Source organism: Crinia signifera, chromosome 2 (genome assembly GCF_055691185.1).
Source record: "Crinia signifera chromosome 2, ASM5569118v1, whole genome shotgun sequence".
Taxonomy (NCBI): domain Eukaryota; kingdom Metazoa; phylum Chordata; class Amphibia; order Anura; family Myobatrachidae; genus Crinia; species Crinia signifera.
The window spans coordinates 245,893,519-245,917,539 of NC_139218.1; the positions used below are offsets into that span (position 1 = coordinate 245,893,519).

The 24,021-nt window shown below is 42.4% G+C and overlaps 1 protein-coding gene across 6 annotated transcripts in view; it reads left to right on the top strand.

Moving 5' to 3' along the window:
* Positions 1–24,021, top strand: part of MSI2 (musashi RNA binding protein 2) — a 566,011-nt gene that overhangs the window by 35,070 nt on the left and 506,920 nt on the right. The window lies entirely within an intron of this gene.

Consider the following 24,021-nt stretch of genomic DNA (forward strand, 5'->3'; position numbering starts at 1 on the left):
GTTTCTCCAGAAAAGAAGAGCTGCCTGACATATTCTGTTTGTTAGTGATGAACAGTTTCCTATAGTATCGCTGAGATTTTGATCTCCTATGTGCAAACGAAACACTTGTGTATACAACTTGTCCCCTGTGAGTTTATTAGAGGCACCAGATTTAGTCACTAAATGCTGTAGTCATACACCCCTGGCTGATCATTCCCTTCATCTTGCTACTATGTTCTCAGTGGAACATATCACTTTTATTCCCAGGCTTGGAAACCAAGGTCAAACAGCTGCTGCAGGAACACGTAGCATGGAATGAAGTAAAGTTGCTTCATATTACTTGCACCCAAGGATTTAATCTTACAGCAACCTCTGTGGTGTGATTTAAAAGCATGTTATTGCATTTTCACTACTTTGTATCTTTTGCAAGTAAAATACATTCAATTTGTAACACTATTATTTGTATTCAGACTGTTACTATTGCATCTTAGCACAATTAATTGCTGTGTGTGCACAAAAGCGAGAGAAAGAGAAGTCTTTTTTTTTTTTTTTTTTGTATGCAAGTATGCTTTCCACAGGCAAGTGATCCCTGCTTAGTTCTGTATGTGTCTACCTGACCTCTGTAGTAGAGTGTCGGCTAAATCTCGTGCAATCTGAATACAGGTAGAGTCTCCCTTATCCGTATATTGTAAAACTGCCTGGGGACCATGTAAGTATGGGGGAAAAAATTATTCCAAAATCGCAAAAATCAGATAAGGGATACTCAACCTGTACAGCTTTTTCAACTAAACTAGGTTTCCATATAAAAACAACCACTCAATGGGGTATATTCAATTGATGTCGAAACTGCCGTCTTGCCAAAAAGATGGCAATTTTTGACATTAATAGATGCTAGCTGTTTTTTTTTTCAGCAGTTGGAAATGTTCCGACCTGCCGAAAATCAGGTAGATTGACGGAATAGCCGATAATCCACCTGCTTTTGAAGGAAACGCAACTAAAACCGAAAGATTTTGGATATGTTTCCGGCAATCTCAATCCAACATGAAAAGGCGCCGGGTGCGCAGCAGTGGCTTACACTGTGCCGTTTTCCTGTCTGCTGCCTACCGCTGCTTACCCGGCCCCATCCCAGCCGGGTGAGCATCAGTCAGCAGCCAAATCAGACCTCAGGATTTACCCGCTGTATTGAATAATGGATGCCGGATCCATTTCTGCAAAAGAATTGCTATATGGATCCGGCATCAATAGAATATACCCCAATAGCACTGTATTCCAGACTTTTTAACCTGGCACTTTGCCGTCAACCCTTCCAAAGGTGCCACCCTGGGGCTATCCGCACTGCCTGTGCCCAGCTTATGACTGCACTGGAGGCATTGCAGGTGCACTTTTGGGTAGTGTTGGTAAATTTACAAATCCATTTGTGTGTGTGTGTGTGTGTGTGTGTGTGTGTGTGTGTGTGTGTGTGTATAGCAAGAGGCAGAAGTACTATCCAAGGTTATCTGTTACTAATAATTGGATCCTGTTCAACCTTCATATTTTAAGCAGGACAATGATGTGAAAAAAATGGCTGCTTAAAGGGCTCTTGTAGATACAGTGAAGCTTCATACCGGGTGATTCCTAATTAATAATTTCCAGATAAATATAAGCATTATATTTAATGTTGCTGTCAGAACCTTCATGAAATGTGTTTTGGCATGTGTGATTTTACATAATGGTGTCCCTTTTAATGTAGTCTGCCCTGAGTCGCAATGCCAAAGCCAATTTTTGCTTGATTGAACAACTTGCATCGTTTCTGAACACAAATCTAAGCAGTGTGAAATCTCTGTAATTGTTGTTGCCCAGCTGAATAGTCACGGCTTTCTCCTCCCAAACCACACCTGCAGGGATAATGGTATAGCTTGTATGGAGTAATTGTATAATCGTAGTAATGATATGTTTGGACAAATAGGTAGCGTAGTAACTTTGGAGTATTTCAAACCAGTTTCATTTGGCATGTATAGGTTTGTTGGCTAATGCAATGTGCTGCAGATCAAATATTAACAAGCCTATGTCAAATATCTGTTTCTAGTGAAGACTTCTACATGTTTTAGTCTCTTTTAATGGAACATATCTAAGCATGTTGATGATCACAAAACTGGTTTACATTTAACGGCTGTGCTGTACCCTGTATGTGGGTTATTGCAACTGTAGTACAAATAAACTACCTCAATTGTAAAAACAAAGCTTTTGCTATGTTAAGGCCCATACACACTGGGAGACGTTGAGCTGAAAGCCATTCAAAACAGCCTGTTTGAATGGCTTTCTGCTCAAAGCCGCCCAGTGTGTATACCCCAGCGGTGAGCACTGCTGCGCACTCCCGCAACATCCGCTGGGAAAGCAGCTCATCTGCTGGTAAACAGTCTAAAATGCTTGTCATGTTGATTAATGGCTGCTTTTGATAAATACAGATGCAGCATTCACTTTTCTATGAATACAGTTTTGGATAAATGTATTGTTAATTTTGCGAAGTTTACACTGGCCCTTCAACTACTGATCATTCTTTCTATGACTATATAGGTACATGGACTTATTTTCTTTGTATGGTTAAAAGTGATCATTATTTAAATATAATGGTCCCAATTCAGAGTTGTACGATATTGCAAAGATGCAGCTAATCTGATAATGCGCAGGTGGCATCTGGTGTAAATAGATGCCTCCTCACTGTTACCATGATCTTGCATTGCATCTCAACTTGCACCATAAGGTTACTTTGCCATGACCATTGGTCCTCTTCAGTTTATTCAGATTTCCGTCTTATACGAGTTCACTAACTCTTCATCGGATGCAGACACAAAACTCTTAAGGTGCATACACACTGGGTGTTTCTGCCCAGGATGTATGCACCGCGATGATGCTGAAAATTACTGAGCGATTTTCAGCACAACGATTTTCGGCATCATACCTATGCTGAAAAACCCTCTGTGCATATATACTAAGCGATTTTCGCCCATTCAAATGATTTTTGTGAATGTGGACGGCTTTCCATAGCAGAACGCTATGGAAAACCATCCACCCAGTCACTTATCTGCTGGTAATACCAGAAGATGAGCGGTGGTGGCCGGCACTGATGCGGGAGCTCCCCTGCGGCTGGACTGCAAATTATATTTATCGTATTCAGCCCTTTAGCATATGATGTATCTTTAATTCCGCTGAGCGGAAAAAAAATTGAGGGTCTCAGGGACCCCACAATTAAAAAAATTGGGGTCCTACTCCACTCTTTGTGGGTCCCATCGCAGACTTAAAGTGACAGTGTGCAGCAAAATTGTGTAGCTTCATAATCGTACCCCCAAGGATACTGGAAAATATGGGGGACAGCGATATACCGGGTGACTGGGGAGGCTGTGGCGACAGGGAGATAGGTGACTGGGTAGGTAGCAGGCTGACTGTGGGGCAGGTGTGACAGGGAGATAGCGGGCGACTGGGGAAGCGGAGTCAACAGGGAGGGCAGGAGTGAAAGGGCGATAGCGGGTTACTGGCAGGCAGATATTACAGGGAGACGACGGGTAATGAGAGATACAGTATTAGAGAAACAACAAACATGGACATACCCCCCCCCCCCACCCCAAACAAAAAAAAATCTATACTATACATATATTACAAAACAAAGGCTGCTCCTACTGCCTCTTTAAGATGTCCGGCGTCCTACATATATTACAAAACAAAGGCTGCTCCTACTGCCTCTTTAAGATGTCCGGCGTCCCAGTGGCTGTAACCTACGGCGCGGGGGGGGGGGGGTTGGCGGACAAGTAGTGGGAGGCAGTGATGCAGTAGGATGGATGCAACTTTAATGTTTACTTCAATTATAAATCTTGTGACCTATCCAGTGCTAATGCTTAACTCCTTTTTTTTTTTTTTTTGTGTGTGTTTGTGCATTTTTCTGAAAGAAGTTTTGCATGTAGGGTTGCCATCAGAAATTGTGGGGCCCAGAACTGACTAAATAGGCAGGGCTCCCCTTCCCTTTCTTGAACACCTGGGATGCCTGGTGAGACCGGTGTTTGCAGCTCTGGCCACACTACTCAACCTCCACATTGCTTCAAAGGAAATTTGAACTTTGTTTATGACAAATTATGCTTTATAAACTCCAGTCTTGGGCCCCCTTTCTGTCTGGGCCCAGAACTAGAGGCCCTGCAGTCCCCCCTGATGGCTGCCCTGTTTTCATGTTTTAATTATGTTTAGTCTAAAATTGGTTTTATTGAAAGATTTGAACTAAATCCTATCAAAGCCTAATAACTATGGATTATTAAAGCTAGAAAGCAGTATTATAGCATTGTTACAGTATATTATAACACAGGATTACAGTTTTTTTTCATTAAAGCGTAATTTTTTTTTTTTAAACTAAAAAAGTGTTTTAACCCCAGAAAGATGATTATTATTATTTTTTTTATTCCATTCCTGAATTTTTCGTATGGAACCCCCAGCAGGTGCTGATGGATCAGATAAATTTTATGTGCTGCATTTCCATCTCATGGGGTCACACATCAGATTGGAATTGGAGGTTAAGCACATAGGATTTGGGTAATTTTCACCCATTTTCTTGGCAAAATCCATCAGAATCGTGTAAAAAGGGTCCAAATAAGTGTAGGGCCAGCCTCAGGATTGCCTGTATAAGCACAGGACCCAAAAGTCTTCATATTGGTTGTTTATAACATGTCAACTTTTTGTCCTTGGTGCTGTTTTCTATGCTAAGGATGCTTCGGTGTGCTGTTAAATCAATGTCCATTGTTTTTGTTTGCTTTTAGCTAAGCAGCTCTGACAACTGAAATAATTTAATAGCACTGTTGGAGGTTTAATTCGTTCCCTGTATGAACACATTTTAGGCTTTTTGTTTTGAAGGGCTAAAGCCCTGAAGAACTTTTATTTTGCTTCATAACTTAAAGCACTTAGGATAAGATCCAGATTGCCTTCTGCATATCAACGACGTCTCTGAAGCAAGCTACCCACTGACCTCCATGATGACACTCTGAGGCCGTTTTATTAAGCCCAGAGAAGTGATAAAGTGGAAGGTGATAAGGCACTAGTCAATAGGGTCCTCCGGTGGGGTTTGAGAATAAACAGTTGGGAGCTGAATGGGTGGTGCGTTATCACCTTCCACTTTATCACTTCACCAGGCTTTATACATCTGCTGCAGAGTGAGTTAGATACTTAAAGCAAAATCTGGATTACCCTCTGTTTATATCAAATCCGAATGACCACTGGTTATCTGGTACACAGTCATTTTTGGACACCCGTGCTATACCACTTGTTGTGACATTTGTCAATATTCTTGCTCTTCATTAAAGCTGTCCATACACCTAAAGACACAAGGTCCATACACACTGGGCAATTATTCCCAGCGTGTATGAACAGCGATGATCGCTGTCATCGCTGGGGGGGAAAGCCGCTCAGTGCATACACACTGAGCGGCTTTCCCCCTGCCCGGTGCTGCCAGTGGGAGGTGGAAGGCTTTGCATAGCGCAGTGCTATGTAAAGCCTTCCTCAAAGGCGCTCATCTGCTGGTAATACGGCTTTCCCAGCGATGATGCGGGAGTGCACAGCAGCGCTCACCGCTAATCGCCGGGCCATACACACTGGGTGGCTTTGAGCTGAAAGCAGCTCAAACTTGTTGTTTTGAGTGGCTTTCAGCTCAAAGTCTCCCAGTGTGTATGGGCCTTTATTGTCTGATCTGGCTGTTTGGAACAAATATCTGGTAACCTATTGGCATTTTGAAGTTGACCATTTGTTTAAAAATGCTGGAAAACTCACAAACATGGTCATTCCAACAGATTTTTGTTCCAACCAGCCCTATAGGACAATAAATCTTTTATTATAAGACCAGCCAAGACTTGTTTTCTGATTTTGATCATTTTTCTCTACTTTGAGTTAATTTATATGTTATTATATAGCTACCTTTTTAAAATAGTAATTTGTACACAGATGTAAATACCAGATGACACTATTCTATATTTTTAACTTTTTTTTTACATATCAATTATCTAATGCATACAATTTTGAGATTGAGCACCAAGACTGTAAATGTGCTTTTTATTGTATATATGTATTTTCTATTTCCTGCTTGACTTGTCATCAGTGGCTCTTTATGCACTTTATGTTTAACAATCTTTTGGGATCTAAGGTTACCCTATGATGCCTAGCCATAGTCTGCCTATAATGGTCTCTACTTGCCAATTTCCCTGGTTTACTAGAATTTATTAAATCACACTTCTCAACTTGGAATAAACCGTAGTTAATAATGGACACAAATTTGTCCATTTACACGGGACGGCCAAGGCCCGGCCGCCTGGTTGCAGCTTGATCCCACAACTGGGATTCCCACCATTGTAAACTGCTGTGTGCGGTACGGCTTCCTGGCCGTGCGGGTTTTGACGCCCGGCAGGAGTCGGAGCATGTGAAATAGCCATTAGTATCCTCCCTTTATCAATTTGTGCTGTTGCATGATCAGCCATTAAAAGCATTCCATGAATTAGCATGGTCCTTTTGCATTCCAAAAAAGTGGAATTTTTTCTGGCAATTAAAGCAGTTTGGTTAAATTTATTTATTTTTTTAAAATAAAAAAATGGTCTACATTGAATGTTGAACTATGTTAATGTTCTTATTTTAAAGTGGTTCACCATTGGATCTGCTACTAGCGCTAGGGCTGTTGAGCTAGTAGATGTTGGACTTGAATGGGTAAAGTCAGAGCAAACCAAAATTTTCCATTTCCGCTAGAATTAAAGCACACATTTAAGCTTTATTTCAATTGGCACTTTTAACCTATGCTGGAGAGTTGTGCAGGCTCACTGGTATCCAACCACAAGTGCTGTCTTCATCAGGTGGATTATTTGTTACTAGTCTAAGGTGCATTCCCTTATTAACTCCTTTACCAAAATTTCATTGCCTCACTCCCACCTCTTTTCTGTATTCTCCCTGGTGCCTTTTATCACATCCATAACCCTTTTTGTGGCAAGTAAATTTATCAAAATGTGGAAAAAAAAAAAAAAAAACCCTTATTTCTTCCTATACAAGGTAAATTTTTCACAACACTTTTTATTTGAACTTCTATAACAAATGAGAGCTACGCTGGCATTTTTAGCAGATATTTTGCACATCTCTCACAGATGTTGGCCCTCAAAGGGTTAATACTAATAAGCAACAGATTGTCCTTGCATTAAAAAGCCCCAACTCTCCCCCTTTTAGTCCCTTATTAGTGCCATATGTGTTCATTTATTGTATAAAGCTTATGAAACCTGTTTTGCATATCACTTCAGACATCTCTGAAAAATAAAGGCCCATACACACTGGGCGACTTTGAGCTGAAAGTTGCTCAAAACAGGAGGTTTGAGCGGCTGTCAGCTCAAAGCTGCCCAGTGTGTATGGCCCGGCGACGAGCACTGCTGCGCGCTCCCGCAACATTGCCGGGAAAGACATTCATCTGCTGGTTATACCAGCAGATGAGCGGCTTTCAGGACGGCTTTGCATAGCGCTGCGCTATGCAATGCTGTCCTCCCTCCCCCCCCCCCCCCCCCCCCCGTCGGTGCCGGGCAGGGGGAAAGCTGCTCAGTGTGTATGCACTGAGCGGCTTTCCCCCCAGCGATGATTGCGATCATCGCTGTCCATACACGCTGGACCTTTAGACCCCATGGATACCCCACTTTGAGGCTGTACCTCCTTTGACTTGTATATAGCTTGTCTTTATACGTAACCACCTTTTTTTCGTATTGTTTTTATTTTTAATCTCCCGCCTTTGAACTTGTATTTCTTCATCTTGTATTCTCTGAAAAGCTGTAATTATTTTATTTGAAAAATGGCAATAAAATTTGTTACAAATAAAAAATTTAAATGGAATTAAGGAAATAATCAAATAATTGGATACCCATATTCAGTTTACATTTTGTCCTTTTAACAATTTCCAGCTCTGTGATTTCTTTTTATTGACAACACTCAAGTGACTGGGACTGGAGTCATCAGCTAAAGATGTTGCATACTTTTCCCAGGAGACTGACCGTTAAGGGTGTAATGTTGCTCTGCAACGTGTTTACTTGCACTCCTGGTCATGTCATTAAAATATTTTTCATCATGGCCGGTTTCTCTCTTAGACATAAAGCTAAAATAAGGATGAAAAATTACTTTGAAAACCTTGTCATATAAAGCCCATGCATATGTACAGTTTACATTTAACAGTGGTTTAAGGACATTGATCTCGCTACAGTAAATCATGGTCTCCCATTACCGTCCTCATTCAAAATCCTGGCTTTGGGCCTAGAAAACAGGAATCATTTTAGGGATTGGCTATGGGCAGGCTGAAAAAAAAAGAAAGTCAAATAAAAGCCTCAGCCTTTTTCAACACAGACACTGCACTCAGCGACAAGGTCAAAGGTTTTGCACTTGCTACACATAAACACCTTGCGGTATGGGAACAGAACTTCGCTTGCTATGAAGAGAAGCTGCTCTGTCACCTTTTTAAAAGATTTTTCATTTCCTTTTTTACTCAAGCACCAGAAATATTCCTTTAGTCTTCCACAAAAGTTTTTACTGTTTATGATCAACCCTCCTCTAGAGTAATCTCTTAACCTTAGTTAATGAGTAAATAATGGATGTTAGATTTATCCTCAGACCTAATCTAATTTAAAGTAACATAATGATAGACTCCTATTTTAACCATTCCTTTAAGCCCCATGCACGTTAGGCGATCCCCGCCGACCCTGATATTGATGGCGGTGGGGACTGGTGAGGTGCCATCATCACTAATTGCCGATGCTGGCGTTGCAAGGAGTGATGGTGGGGAGTGTGGGCAATGCTGCAGCTGACTGTTAAGGAGGACCTTCCTCATCTGTACATGAAGGATGTGGGAGGGGGTCATTAAGGGCCCTTCTGAGTTGATAACTTTTAACTCTCTCGCCCTTGGTGTGGGGCTTAATGAAGATCCTGAAGTTTTTATTACATAGTTTTCCATGTGCCTTTAAAACCCAATGTCTTGAGTAATACAAATCTAAATCAAAGGTTTATCCTAATGAGCGCTCCTTAACCCATTGAGTGCCAAGTGAATTTGTCAAAATAGGTGTAAAATTGCCAAAGCTAATCTTTTTATTCATCATAATGGGGCAGATGTATTAAGGCCTGGAGAAGAGATGAACTGGAGATAAAGTGAAAGGAGATAAAGCACCAGCCAATGATCTGTGTTTGAAGATGACAGTTGGGAGTTGATTGGCTGGTGCGTTATCCCCTTTTACTTTATCTACACTTTATCTCTTCTCCAGGCTTAATACATCTGCCCCAATGACCTGTAATGTTTACCTTCTATAAGAAATGTGATTTTTTTTTTTTTATATAACATTTTTATTTTCATTTATATAAAAAAAGTGAGCGATGCTGGCTTTTTTAGTGTCCATTTTGAACATCTCTCACAGAAATGTTGGCACTCAAAGGGTTAAGTACACCTTTTGAATTTTGGGGTATCAAGAACAAAAACCCACCAGGTAATCTTCCACTGGGAAGACTTTATTTTTATTAAATATAGCAGTGGTTCTCAAACATTTTTGAATCACAGCTCCCTAGAGTAACAAAGTTTTTCATGGCACCCATAGACCAAATTTTTTTTTTTTTTATTAATTAAATTGTGTTTTATATGTTATCCTTAGGCTTAGTTATGTCGTTAGATACATGATTAGCTTCTGTTTGTCCAAATATTTTATTACTGGAAGCCACAAGCATTTGTTTTGCCTATTACATTGACCATAAATAATTGAATTGGTCCTGGATCACAAACCCAGGGCACCCCTGCCAGTGCTCCACACTACCCCAGGGTGCCACGGTACACAGTTTGGGAACCACTGAACTATAGGTAATTCTCTGGTTTGTTCTGTTTAAAGTCTACTAAATTACTTTGTCAAGGAGCAGTTGAAACCCTTACATCGAAGGATGGCATCTCGGGACAGGTGGTGTGGCCATGTTGCTGAGAAGCATGCCCATAAAAAACATTTAACCACTGATCCTGTAAGAAGTGCATTTTATAACTGCTCATCTACAGTGCATAGGGACAGTGGACAGACCTAGCATAACACCTAGAGATTAGGACAGATCTCTCAAATAGGCAGTGTCCTGGTATAATTGGGATTTTTGGGAGGTTTTCAAGCAGCATAAAAGTCCCTTATGAAAACGCCCTTTATCAACTTCTTTGCTAAAATCCAGACTATTCCAATGACCTGAACCCCCCATTATATCTCTACTTGCACACCTTCTCTGGTTGGAAAGGATATAGATTTGATGATTTATTCAGCTGTTTGAAGCCAACAGTGTTCAAGATGTGCACAACATGATAATAAAATACAGTTTGGTCTGCATTGTCTGTTTTTATTTTTTATTTTGAAGCAGTTTAATAATTTTGGCATGCGGTTGTTTATTGGCATCCTCTCATGAATGTTCTAACATCATCGGTACATTTCTTTCTTTCATTTTTTTTTTCTTTATAATAAGGGAAGGACAGATTATGAAATATCTGTTTTATTTTTTATTTTTTATTGTGTCTTGCTGATCTGATCAATTTAGTTTTCACATTACTTAAACTTAATGGAACACATCTGAAATGTTGACACAACGTGTAAAAGAAAGCTGTAGGGAAAGTGTTCTGTTGTCCTGCACTCATTTTATTTCACCTTCTATCTTCGTTGCCAAGTGTCACTTTTTCTGCAAAGTGGTTTCTAGTTATTCGGGACATTGCATGACTTGTATTTAACCTATTGTTCTAACTGAAGTGCTGTTCTTTTGCTTAACCCTTTTAACGGAACGTACCCCTTCTATTGCCAGTGACAGAAAGGTAGATCATAAAAAGTTCTATATTCTAAACACCTTTCTCAAACCGTGCTCTATGTAACTAGTTATGGATGCCAGGCCATTTCTTAAATATAGGAATCAGCTAAAAGATTTAATGAGGGCATAATGACTCTGGAGAAGGAGTAGAAGCAAAGGCACAAGTAAAGGTTATCCTAACAGAACTGAAATAATCAGTAATGTTTTGCATGTCGGTGTAGGTCATTGCCATAATAACCATAATCAGTGATTGCGCTAATGCCTGTACAGGCGGCTGACACTGTTCAAAACAGAGGTACTCTTTAGAATTGGAGAAATATTGAAGCATTTTTTTTCTTTTAGGTGTACATGTGCACACACAGACATTCTAGTGCTTTTTTTGGGTGGAGCGAGTTAACCTACCAATATATTTTTGTAATATGGGAGGAAACCAGAGTACCCGGAGGAAACCCACGCAAGCATGGGGAGAACAAACTCCGCACAGTTGGGGCCATGGTGGGAATTGAACCCATGACCTCAGTGCTGTGGCAGCAGTGCTAACCATTACACCGTCTGTGTCACACATCGACTTGAATAAATACTGTAGGAATGATTCTAATGGTAAACTTTAGTTTCTGAAGGATGGGAAGTATAGTTTGATCAAAACTGGAGTGGATCAGCAGTAGTTAATTGACTGACTACTTAAGTTGACTATTCACTTGTTGATCCAGCCTATAGTTTTGTCCTTTGTCTAGTTTTTTTCATATTTGTTGTAATATTTGCATACTGTACATTAAGGCCATATGTCTGTTCACTGACAAGACTACATTAGCATACCTGTAGCTGAACAAGGACTGTATAACCAATCAGATGTGATCATTGTACATTCCAAATCGATCATCCATCCCCGTTAAAATAGGGGGCCAAATTTAATTACTAAATGTGTGGCAACAACTTTTTGGGGTATTTGTTTATTTTCACGGCGCCATATTTGCATATGTACGGCACCGTAGCAAAATCGCATCACATGCGGTTTTTGCGTGCGATCTCATCCGGTGCAATTTTCCTATGTCATTTTATTCACTGCTCCCTGGCCGCGGGCGATGCGATCGCATGCGATTTTATAGGGTGCAATGCCATTTACTTTACTATACACTTGTATGAGCTGCAATGGGATTTAGGCACCCCCCCACAAACCACGTCTCCCCAAAGTGTGGGAGCACAGCGGAACGCATCCTCCCAACTTTTTCTTACCCATAAAATCCACGTCTGAGTGGAGTTTAGTTTCATATAGTGCCCGAGCCCGAAGTGTGGCGAGTAGACGCGGATTACATTGCATGTATTCCGCATCCCCTCGCGGGGCTCACTGCGCTCGCCACACATCGGGCTTGGTGGCTCGATGCGCTCGCCACATTATATAAAATCAACTCCACGCCGACGTATCCAACAATATCCAACAATGTCTGGCATTATCATTTTGCGAAGAACACATAGATGCAAACTCATGGCTAATTTAATATGAGCTACAGTAGGTGTATGATGGATGTGGATCATTAGGTTGACAGTCAATAGGTCAATCACTATTGGTCGACATATGAAAAAGGTTGACAGGCATTAGGTGGACATGAACATTTTTGACACCGGAAAATGTCTTGACATGGTTTTTTTAACACTTTCGAGTGTCTGTCGGAATCTGTCGACATGGACACCGTATAAGTGTACTGCGTCCCCTTGCTCGCTATGCTTCCGGCATGGTGTCTCTCTGCACTTGGCAAACTATTCTAATCCAACTCTGTACCATCTTGGATCGTGAAATAAAAACAAGTGTTTATAAAAAAAATAACAAAAAAACTTTTTTGTTGTGTCGTCCTTTTGTCAATTTCAACCTGTCGTCCAGTGGTGGTCAACCTATTGACAGGATCCCGTGTGTGATACAGTATATATAGCGATCCACCATGAAAATCTCCTCCCGCCTTCTCCCTGCAACCATGTCATCCCCACCATCCTCTCCCTCCAGTTTTCTTACTTTGTGCTCCTTCTACCTTACCACCGACCAGGAAGGCCATTCCCTCATCCTATCCTCTCTCTTCCCCTCCATCTGCCCCCTGGACCCCTTTCCCTTTAGTTTCTTCTGCTCCCTTTCACCTTGCTCACCTCTTCAGCCTAACTCTCTCTACTTGGATCTTTCCTTTGCCATTTAAACATATTCTTGTCTCACCTAGTCTTAAACAATGCAAACTTGACCCTTTATCAACCACCAGCTAACTGTCTGACAACTTCATCCTTGATCCTCTTCAATCTGGCATTTGCCCACTCTACTACACTGAAACTGTCCTGGATAAAGTTACTAAGTGACCTGCTTTTAGCCATGTCCAATTGCATTGGCTCCCATTCCCCTACAGAATCCTCTTTAATCTCACCCTTGCATACAAGGCCCTCTCTAACTCCACTGCTCCCTACATCTCCAACCTTGTTTTCCCTCATGCCCTCTCTGGTCAGCCAACCACTGCATCCCATGCACACTGCACTGCATCCCATGCACAAATCCTTGATTTTACCTGCAATGTCACCCCCCCTCCCCCTCCACTGGAATGAGCTCCCTAGCTTTATTCGACTCTGACTATACAAAGTATCAAATGGGCACTGAAAACCCAGCTGTTCATCAAAACGTACCCTACTGCAGAACCTAGTACTGAGGCTGATCTCCAAACTGCCACCTCATGTCCTGGCAATCCCTGCCATGCTCACATACCTTCAGGCCTCCTTTCCTGCACCTCATGTTGCTGGCCTGCCTGTCTACCCCTCATGTTCTCACATCCCTCTTCTATCGCACTTTAATTACAGCTCTCTCTTACTCAACTGCCATCTCTAACCATAGCGCTTCTCACTTGTAATCATCCATCTTTACCAATGACAGCCTGCCCCTGGTAGTATGCGGACAACTTCTTTTGTTTCCTTACAACTCAACTGTATTTTGTACTGGGAATTGTAGTGCTAATTGTTACTTTGTGCTCAGTTTTTAGTTTTTTTTTTAGCACTGTTTAGTTCTGTGTACCCTGTATTATTTTAATGTTTGCCATATGTACGGCACTGCAAACCACTTGTGGCAACTTGTAAATAAAATATAATAATAAATCTGCTTAGAAAAAAATGCATGCAAGTCCAACATTTTGTATAATATTCTGAGATGCCTTGACAGGGTTTATAAATGTTATATTGTTTTCTCTAGATGCAGTGAGATCTAGCCCAGAAGCTAGTTATAACCAATGTTTGTCTCTGCTTTTAATAAAAATACGGATACAATTTTTTTTTATGTACAGAGCACTACTAGTTGTGTTGTTAAAGTTTCTTCTGTAACGTTTCAAAAGGACACGAATAGCAGAAAGTGGTGGATAGCGCTGGATTCAGTTTTCTAATTTTGCAATGTAATTCTCACAGATCTTTTCAATGTGGAAATGCATACATTTTTAAATAGAAAAAAAAACAAGGGTGAGACAGATGCTCAATCAAATAGTGAGGATTTATATGGTTCCGGAAAGGCAGGGGAGCGTACCAAACGCTCACAATAGGAGGAAAGACCATGTGCATAGGGGTATCTTTAGGGGTCACCACGGTGGTATAGCAAACGGTGATTACCGGATTCAAATGTTATATGATGGTGTGCATACCGTACTCACACAGCAATCTGCCGTGGTCCCCTTGTAAAGGTATCCTTTATATGTCCTCCCTTTAAGGCTATAGCCTTGATAAAGACAGTAGGAGCTGTTGAAACACGTTAGCGAGGAGTGACCCTTGTGTTTTTTTATTTTACTTTTTTTGCATTTCCACATTGAAAAGATCTGTGAGAACAACATTGCAAAATTGGAAAACTGAATCCAGCGCCATCCACCACTTTCTGCCATTTTCTATGGTCCTCTTCTGCGGTGGAGCAGCAGGGATTCCGCCTTGGGACTTAGAGGCCCCCCTGCAATACCTGTGATGTGGTTTGTGGGGAGTCTCTATCACATCCCCGGCTCAGCACAGCTGTCCCTGGCGCCTCCTCCCCCTGCAGCCGGAAGGACATCCGGCTGTGACATATGCTAGGAGGAGGAGTATGATGGAGGATGGGGAGGGGGGTAGGTGTCTGCGGTGGCGGGCGGTTGGTGGCGATAGAAGACTATAGGGTATTGCCACCCAAAGGTGGCGATACCCTGCCCTGCGAAGAGGTGACGACCAAGTAGTACATTTGAAAATTAGGTAAACCCCCGAAAACAGGGACACTATCACCTTAGTACATCCTGTCCTCTATTTGGTTGGTATGTTCTCTTTCAATTATCGCTCTCCAAGCATTTATAAATACCCCCTTGACTTGACTCCTTCCCTTCACACCCTCCCCCCTTTTATTTCCTCCTACTACATACTTTTGGGTAGAGTTTTTTTTTTTGCTTCTTTTTTTCCCACTTGGCCCTGCTAGCAAAAGCTCTTGAACATTTATTTCTCTGCTTTTAAAATTGTAAAACCCAACAACAGTTCCTGTGATTAGTGTATTTGTATTGTTAGTTATGATCTTTTACCTTTTTCATGAGACATTTAATTTACTACTTTTTTTTTGAATACCTGTAATTCGTAAGCTGAGTCACTTTTGTATCAAATTAAACTGATTTAAAAAAGAAATGGTAACTGACTTTGAATACTGTATATATTTTTTGCATGTGTCATAAACACATTAATGTATTTGGCACTTGGAGACATATCTGTCCCATATGAGCAGTACATTTTATTTGCTCCTCTGGGTACAATTGTTAGGTTTCTTCTATATTGTGCTTGTTTAAGCCTTGACTGTCACTGCAGGCTGATCTGTTCCTCAGGAACTGTTCTGAAGGTTTTGTAATTGAGTCTTTTACCTCAGCGACAGGATATTATTAACCTTCAGTGAGGCAATTTACCTCATACTTTTGTTGGGGAATAAGCTTTTTATTTCTGTATTATTTTTTTTCCTTCAAGGAGATCTTTCTTCAGCATGGGACGGTTTGGCTTCTTTTAGACATGTTTAACCAATATTTCTTATTTTGAAGGGACTTTCCAGGCTCTAAGGGTATTAACCATTGGAGTGCCAAGTGAATTTGTAAAAATTGGCAAGCAAACTTTTTTTATTCATCATAATGACCTGTACTGTTTACTTTTTATAGAAAATATAATCTTTTTTTTTTTTTTAGCATAACATTTTTAATTAGATTTTTATGTAACAAACGTGATCGATGATGGCATTTTGTAGCATATATATTGAACATTTCTCAACAATATTTGAACTCAAAGAGTTACAAGTTATAAAAATAGGTCAGTGATGATCAAGGTATAAAAACAAGATTTTTTTTTCCAATACAGATTACATTTTTTACTTGCATAGAAGTGTTTCCACATCCGTCTAGCCTCCTTTTGTGTTAAACGGCACCAAGCTTAATTTTTTTGTGACTCTTATTTACAAACTGGTACAAAGTAGTATGCTCAAGCAGCTTCTGCTGATTAAAATTATATGCTGCATGTCTATATTCAGTGTGTAACTGGGACTGTATCTGCATACAAAATTATACATAACTGTTTTCCAGGAAAACACCAACATTCCACTGGCCCACACACTCCAGCCAAAGATGCAGTCATATCTGTTGTGCAAGGGACAGAAACCGTGACGTGCCTAGCTATGAAGAGAGTATAGCAGAGTACTAAGCATTCTTGAATCTGAATTCTAAACTCTTTATAAAATACTGAGCGTGGATCTTTTAACCATCAATGTTATATGTGCCCGTTTTTTTTTTGTTTTGTTTTGTTACAGTAAGGTACACTACATGGTCAATAGTGGTTTATAGTCCAATGTAGCTCGGTGGCATAAAGTAGCATAGAAATGAAGCTTGAGAGGCAGTGCCAAAGCAAGTGATTGTTTACACTGGTTGAATGTTATTGGCAAGCTTACCTGGAATCACTGTCCAATGATACAATATTTTTTCAATGCTGTCGTTTTGTCTATGGAGCATTCACCACCCAACGGGTTGAATGTGTATTGCATGGCATGGATTATCTTGTTGCATACTATATGAAATGCTGGGAACTGGGATGCCACACCATGACCTGCTGGGACTGGGAAGCTTGAATGTTGCGCTGGGTTAGCTACTCTAATGTGGTTTTGTTGTATTTGCGTTGTCACTGGAAAATATAGCTTCATATTCCTGAGCTGTTCTGTGCTCCCAGTTTTTTTTTTTCAAAATGTTTGTCCATTTGCTCTATTTTGACTGGTCTGTTGGGACCAATCCTGGTTCACTCTTAGCGAACCGAATTCGGCCCCTTCCCCCAATGGTCGAGGTTTAAGCATGTTCAAACCCCCGTTGCGAACGGCCTCAATGATTTACAATGTCTCTGGGCCATTTGCAGCCGGGAGGGAGGGACATGGGTGGATGGGGGCGTCCCTATGAAACCGCTGGGCATTCCCATGGGAATGCAGGCAAGACTAAGTCTGCCGGGGGCGGACGGCTGAAGTCACATGATGTCAGCCGTCCGTCCTGTCTTTCTCCCGGTGTCCGCAAATATAAGTCAGTGTACACTGACTTAAATTTTGCGATGGTAGAATAAATCATTGAATGGTCGGAGACAATCAAATGATTTCTCCTGCTGTGGGCACATGCGAGGGGATGTGTCTTCAGAACATATCCCCTCACGTGGTTGCGAGCGTAAACGGCGGCAGCGGTTCGTGTATGCTGTGGGGCAGCCTCACAAAGACTCGGTAATCTGTGAGCTGAGTCAATTAGAATCACCCCATTGTCTCTATAATAGTTTTTTCCCCCTTTTTTGCAAAGGAAGACTACCGTATATACTCGAGTATAAGTCGACCCAATTATAAGCCGAGGCACCTAATTTTACCACAAAAAAACGGGAAAACTTATTGACCCGAGTATAAGCCTAGGGTGGGAAATGCAGCAGCTACTGGTACATTTCCCTGTATAATAATAGCAGGACACCACAGGCTGCTCCCCCTGCCTAATAGCAGGACACCACAGGCTGCTCCCCCTGCCTAATAGCAGGACACCACAGGCTGCACCCCCTGCCAAATAGCAGGACACCACAGGCTGCTCCCCCTGCCAAATAGCAGGACACCACAGGCGGCTCCCCCTGCCTAATAGCAGGACACCACAGGCGGCTCCCCCTGCCTAATAGCAGGACACCACAGGCGGCTCCCCCTGCCTAATAGCAGGACACCACAGGCGGCTCCCCCTGCCTAATAGCAGGACACCACAGGCGGCTCCCCCTGCCTAATAGCAGGACACCACAGGCGGCTCCCCCTGCCTAATAGCAGGACACCACAGGCGGCTCCCCCTGCCTAATAGCAGGACACCACAGGCGGCTCCCCCTGCCTAATAGCAGGACACCACAGGCGGCTCCCCCTGCCTAATAGCAGGACACCACAGGCGGCTCCCCCTGCCTAATAGCAGGACACCACAGACTGCTCCCCCTGCTCACCCCTGGGACACCACACATGCTCCCTCTGCAAGGGACACCACACATGGAGGGGGGAGGGCAGCCGCCGATTACCTCCTCCAGCGTCCGACTGCAGGGTGTTTGGGGTGCGCCGCTGACTGGCTCCACAGGGGTGTGTGTGTGTGTAACGCGGCCACTGCCCTGCCGTCCCCTTCGCTGCCCGGCTCCACTTTGAACAGAGGCACAGCTACGGCAACATGGCCGCCGGCCTCCAGCACTGAGGACATGTATAGTGCAGGAGGCCGACGGCCATGTTGCCGTAGCCACGCCTATGTTCAAAGTGGAGCCGGGCAGCGAAGTGGATGGCTGGATGCAGGACAGAAGCCACTGACTCGAGTATAAGCCGAGTGGGGGCTTTTTCAGCTTAAAAAAAACGCTGAAAAACTGTTATACTCGAGTATATACGGTATATACTCCTGCATTTTGCAAGTGCCATTAACTCTGACCATTGACTTTTTGGAGGCCAAATGTAATAAACAGATATGTCAGATGGAACAGACTATTGATACTGGAACATTAATTGGCAGATAGATCTGGGCAGTGCATAGCATTATAGTTACTGATATGATAGTTGAGATGAAATGCTTCACCTGGTAGCCATAATGCAGGAAGCAACAATAAATCCAGCTGTGAGATGTACAGCAGTTAAATCTGTAGAGGGCCAAAGTTATGGTAACTGGTGCAGAGTATGTGCTCAGCAGAGGGTCCAGCACACTGTCCTCCTTTTTGAAAGCATTTATCTGGTGACTGGCGCTGGTAGTGTACACAGCAGTGACTGAAGCAGTGGAGTCTGATGTAGCCAACGTGGGCAGACAGGAATCCGTTGGAACTAATAAGACAGACTACTGTAGAAGTTGTTCTGGCATGAGCAATGGTCAGGGAAAGGTTTAAATAAGGTGCTCTAGCTGCTGATAGGCTTCCGAGGTAATGTGCAAATAATTAGTGTAGGATTAGGTGGAACAGGGTCATCTTACTGATGGTGGCACCCTTGTTTGTAGCGAGACATGTGAGGCACACAGGTAGGATAATTGTGACTGGTAACCTCGTGTGTTACACCCTTCTTGCATGGGGTTTCCAATTTTGGAGGCCAGTCTGTTGCAGACACAATCAGTTTGCGTTATGCTCTCCACTTCTTTATTATATACTTTTGGGTGCTTTGGGAAATTATATATGAAAAAGAATTATTTATTACCTGGAATAGGTTGACAGTGTCTTGGTTGACCACTATTTTTTAAATTGACCTGCTCATACTTTTACCATCCCAGTGTATGTGAAATCTAATAGTGTGCCGAACTCAGCGAGGCACCGGACCCGAAGCATGGCAAGTGTAGCTGCACACTTTTATACGTTGTCCATGTTGACCTCTGTCAACTTAGACCCCCAAAATGGCAAAAAACTCATGTCGACTTTTTCCATGTTAATAATGTTATCTATATAGTACTTTTCTCCTAATAGGACTCAAAGTGCTTGCATTAGCCTTTTACAGCACAAAATCAAACTTAACAAGGGACATTAGTGAAATGCTTTGGTGAACAGGAAAGTCTTGAGTCTATTTTTTAATGTTTCGAGTGGAAGCTTCTCGAACTGTGCGGGGAAGGGAGTTCCATAGAGCCGGCGCTGAAAGCTCGACCCCCAGATGAATTCACAAAAATTCTGGGTAATTCTGGGTCCTTCATCAACCGATCGCAGTAGTTTGCCCTTGAAAGACCCCCGGCAGCTCCCCGGGAGGCTGCTTACGATTTGACACTTGATGTGCCAAATTATACATGCAATAAATCACATGCATGTATATCCCTGGGGGGCGGGCAGTAGGGTCCCTGCGGCGTGTGGTGGGCAGCGGGGTCCCTGCGGCGCTGGTCATTAAGTCAGTGGGTCCGTGTAGCGACTTGGAACTAACTAGCCCTATTTGCAGACCCTGCTGCCCACTTTGCGCTGCTTCTCAGTTGCTGCTGCCCAGACCATGCTGCCCCCCCGGACCCCGCTGCTACACATAGCTGTGTGACAGCGGTGCTTCACCTCTGTCACACACCTAGGGATCAGACCAACACATCGTGATGTGTGGCGATGTGCCACTGATGGGTCTGACCCGTTGCGCACGGGACCGCGCATTGGATTGGTGGGGATGTCAAACACATCCAATTTGGGCCAATTTCTCTGCCGGATCCATCTGGATCAGCCAAAATTGGCCCAAATCGGACAAGTGTATTGGCACCTTATGGGATCAGAAGCTGCTTCAGGAGATGAGCCAGACCTAAATCTTGGTTTGCAGTCTGCTCATGCACTAAGGGCTATTTCATACTATCCGGCTCAGCCCGGAAAGCAAAACGTTGGGTGGGCAAAAGCCATGCCATACCTCTTACTCATTAGATACCACTAACAAGTCCTTTGAAACAGGCCAGCCACGGCCTGGCCGCCGGGTAGCAGCTGGATCTATCCACTGAAAAGGAGGGCTGCCAGGCTGTGGCCAGGCCTTCCTAACATGATAGGCCACAATCTGCCTGTGTAAGACACTTTCTCTCACACACCAGTTTTTGGTGTGCTACTGCAGCTCTCCCCCATTCCAAACTTGTCATCACATTGAAGCCTACCCCCAGAATTAATGTGAAAAGCATGGCAGAGAAAAACGGGCAAAGTCAAAACCGGATTGTGTAAAATAGCGAATATGTGGATAAATGCTATCTATCTATCTATCTATCTATCTATCTATCTATCTATCTATCTATCTATCTATCTATCTATCTATCTATCTATCTATCTATCTATCTATCTCTCTATCTCATTTTAGATTGCTTATTCTAACAATGAAATGTAAAAACCACAACTTTTAAACCATTATCTCTGATTCCATAGAGTTTTCCCATTTTACATAGCGAGTCCTAAAACTGCACCTTCCTCCTGTGTTTTTTGCTACAGGCCGGATGAGGTTGCAGGTAGCAGCTGTAGTGAATTCAAGAGAGGCCCTTGAGCATTGTGGGGGGAGGATTCGCTAGCATTCTCTTTATTGTCTAGGGTCACCTGATATAGAGAGGCAAACTCCTTAACCATTGCCGTGTCAAATGAAGCCGTACTTGTGGAACTAAAATAGTTTCTTACTCTACTGCAATCAGTCATGCCAGTATTATTTGTTAGTATGTAACTAGATTGTACTGTTCATTAATTCTGTTTCCTGAATTGAGAACAAGAAGCTGTTATATTAAAGTATGGGTTATGCTTATTGTCACTCCTTTACTGGTAGAAAAAGGGTTAACTAGTACATAAGCATTAACTCTGACATTTTATGAGCTCTGATTCCATTGTCTGAGTTGTGTTGCCCTTTCCTGTGTAAAGTGATAATTATTGAACTTTATGAAAGGTCTGAGAGGGCAAATGTTTTAGTGGAGCCAGAATAGATGCTCCACTATTAAGCAAAGCTAGGAATTTAATGTACATTATACAATCGCTATACACTTTTTTTATAATTTATTTGCAAAAGCACAAGATTGGTGCCATACTGGTGCCATACCCTAAAAAAATGTCTTCCACCAGTCTCCTCGCAAATGGGGGTTTGGGGCACGGGTGTCATCCGCTGTGTGGTGACGCCTAAATGCCAGCTCTTGCTCAGTGGCAGGAAGCCTGTCCAGTGTCCATATAGGAGCCAACAGTGCAGCACACAGTGTCTGGGGGAAGCCCAGCATCTCCCAGACCCCCAAAGTGATGAAAATGGGGGTTTGACCATGACCCGCCTTCCCATGGGACGACTCACTTTTTGCCAGCACGTGCCTTAGGCATGCTCAAAGTGGATTCCGCTGCATCCGTGTCAGAAGAGTAGGGAAGCCTCTGGTTTCCACAATTATGGATCACCCTGTATGTTTATTTATTTGCGTGTGTGTGTGTGTGTGTATGTGCACATGCATGCATGTTAGGCTAATCTGTGTGCATTCTAATTGTCATGTGATGACAATTTTTATCGCCACTTATTATATAACTAAAACACTACTAAATTGCAGAGATGAGTGTATCGTGGGACATATGAACTATTGTAGCAACACCGTGGTTGCAAATTATGTCTTTAAAAAAAAAAAAACCTATGTGGAAGCAAGCCACTTCATACTGAGCAGTGTGTTCAGATGATCAGATGGATATAAAATGGTTTATGGCTACCTCAGTAGAGCCAATAACTATAATTGGCCATTCAGTTTCAGCACAGGAGCACACTTCCAGCATCTATGCTTGATGGAGATTCAAGTCTAAACAGAACAAGGAGAAAGGAGTTCAGTCAGAATAGGTCATCATTCCAGTGTAGTCTGACAAAGATGCTGACTGAATTCTTAAGGTGCCCACACACGCACCGATCCCAGCGGTGCGATGCTGTACAATGGGGTGCGCGCTCCCGCGGCACCTTATCGTACAGTACAAAAACAAAAAGTATGTGCTGCACATACTTTTTGTACTAGCTTTTTCTAGCATAGCATAGCATCGCATCGCATGCACATCATATGCACAAGGCATACGATGCGATGCTATGTGTGCTAGTTAAGCCCACAACGAGAACGGTGCGTGTGTGGGCACCTTTACATGTGATCCTTTTTGTAATGTATAATAGATTTTGAGTGAGAAATCAAATGATGAAATGTGTGGGGCATTTTCCAAAACATAATTTATCCAATGTCTCCTAGGAGGCCAATTTAATCTCAATAACCGTACAATAAATGTATTTAAGTATATTCGCTGTATTAGTTTGTGTATAACTATTTCAATGAATAAATGGGTCACTAAGGAATAGTCCCACTTCTTGAGCTACGTTTGTATTTAGAAATTAGTGAAGTTTTCCTGACAGGAGTGCCCCCTCCCCCCCCCCCCCCCCCCCCCACCACCACCACCACCACTTTTTTTCTGATTTAGAAGACACTAAATTAAGTGACCTCCACTAATGTCTAACTTAAAGTTCCCCGTTATTGTTTTTCAGTGTTTAACACCGTGCAGTCAGTATGATGGGTGTGGAGGAATTGTGTTACTGTAGGAAAGCTGATCTTAAAATGGAGAAAAATGGGTCTCCTATTTTTGCAGTTTTACACTTTTGGAGACCTTTCTGCTTTTGTAATTTTTTTTTTTTTGGTGTGTAACGTTTAGTTTAGTTTCATGGATAACTTCCATGTTGCAGATTAAATAGTTTTTTGGCACCCAAACGTATAGCGAGCCCATTCAATTGTTGCCTCTTTTGGGTGCGCATGCTCCATATGTGTGCCCATTAGCACTAAGTTTATTCATGTAAAGTAGCTAAACCCATCTCAAGTCCTGGTTTGGGTGCACAAACCACAGTGTGTTAGCACATTTCAGCTGTCACCTCAGGATGCTGTGAGCTGAAATTTCTCCCAAGCTGCTTGCCTGCAACCATTGATTCACATTGTTGGCCGCCACCTAGTGGCAGATGGGCCAATAACAATTGAATCATCCCCTATGACTGGAAGTTGCCATATTTTTGTTTTGCCTGCCAGAAAATTGGTAGGTATGTTTCTGCTCCCATGTATCCCTTGTGGTATATAAGTTGCCAGTGGTGGAGAGAAAGCCTATTGCTAATTATGCTAATTACTCTTCAAGGAGTAACCGCAATGGGAGGTATAAAATTCTATAGCAAATTATGCATTTTAGTAGATCACTTTAGAGTCTTGTTTGTCATTGGGATGGGAACATACAATTTACTATACGCCTAGATACTACCTCAAGGTATCATCTGCCTTGAGGTTGTATCGTTATTTAAACTCA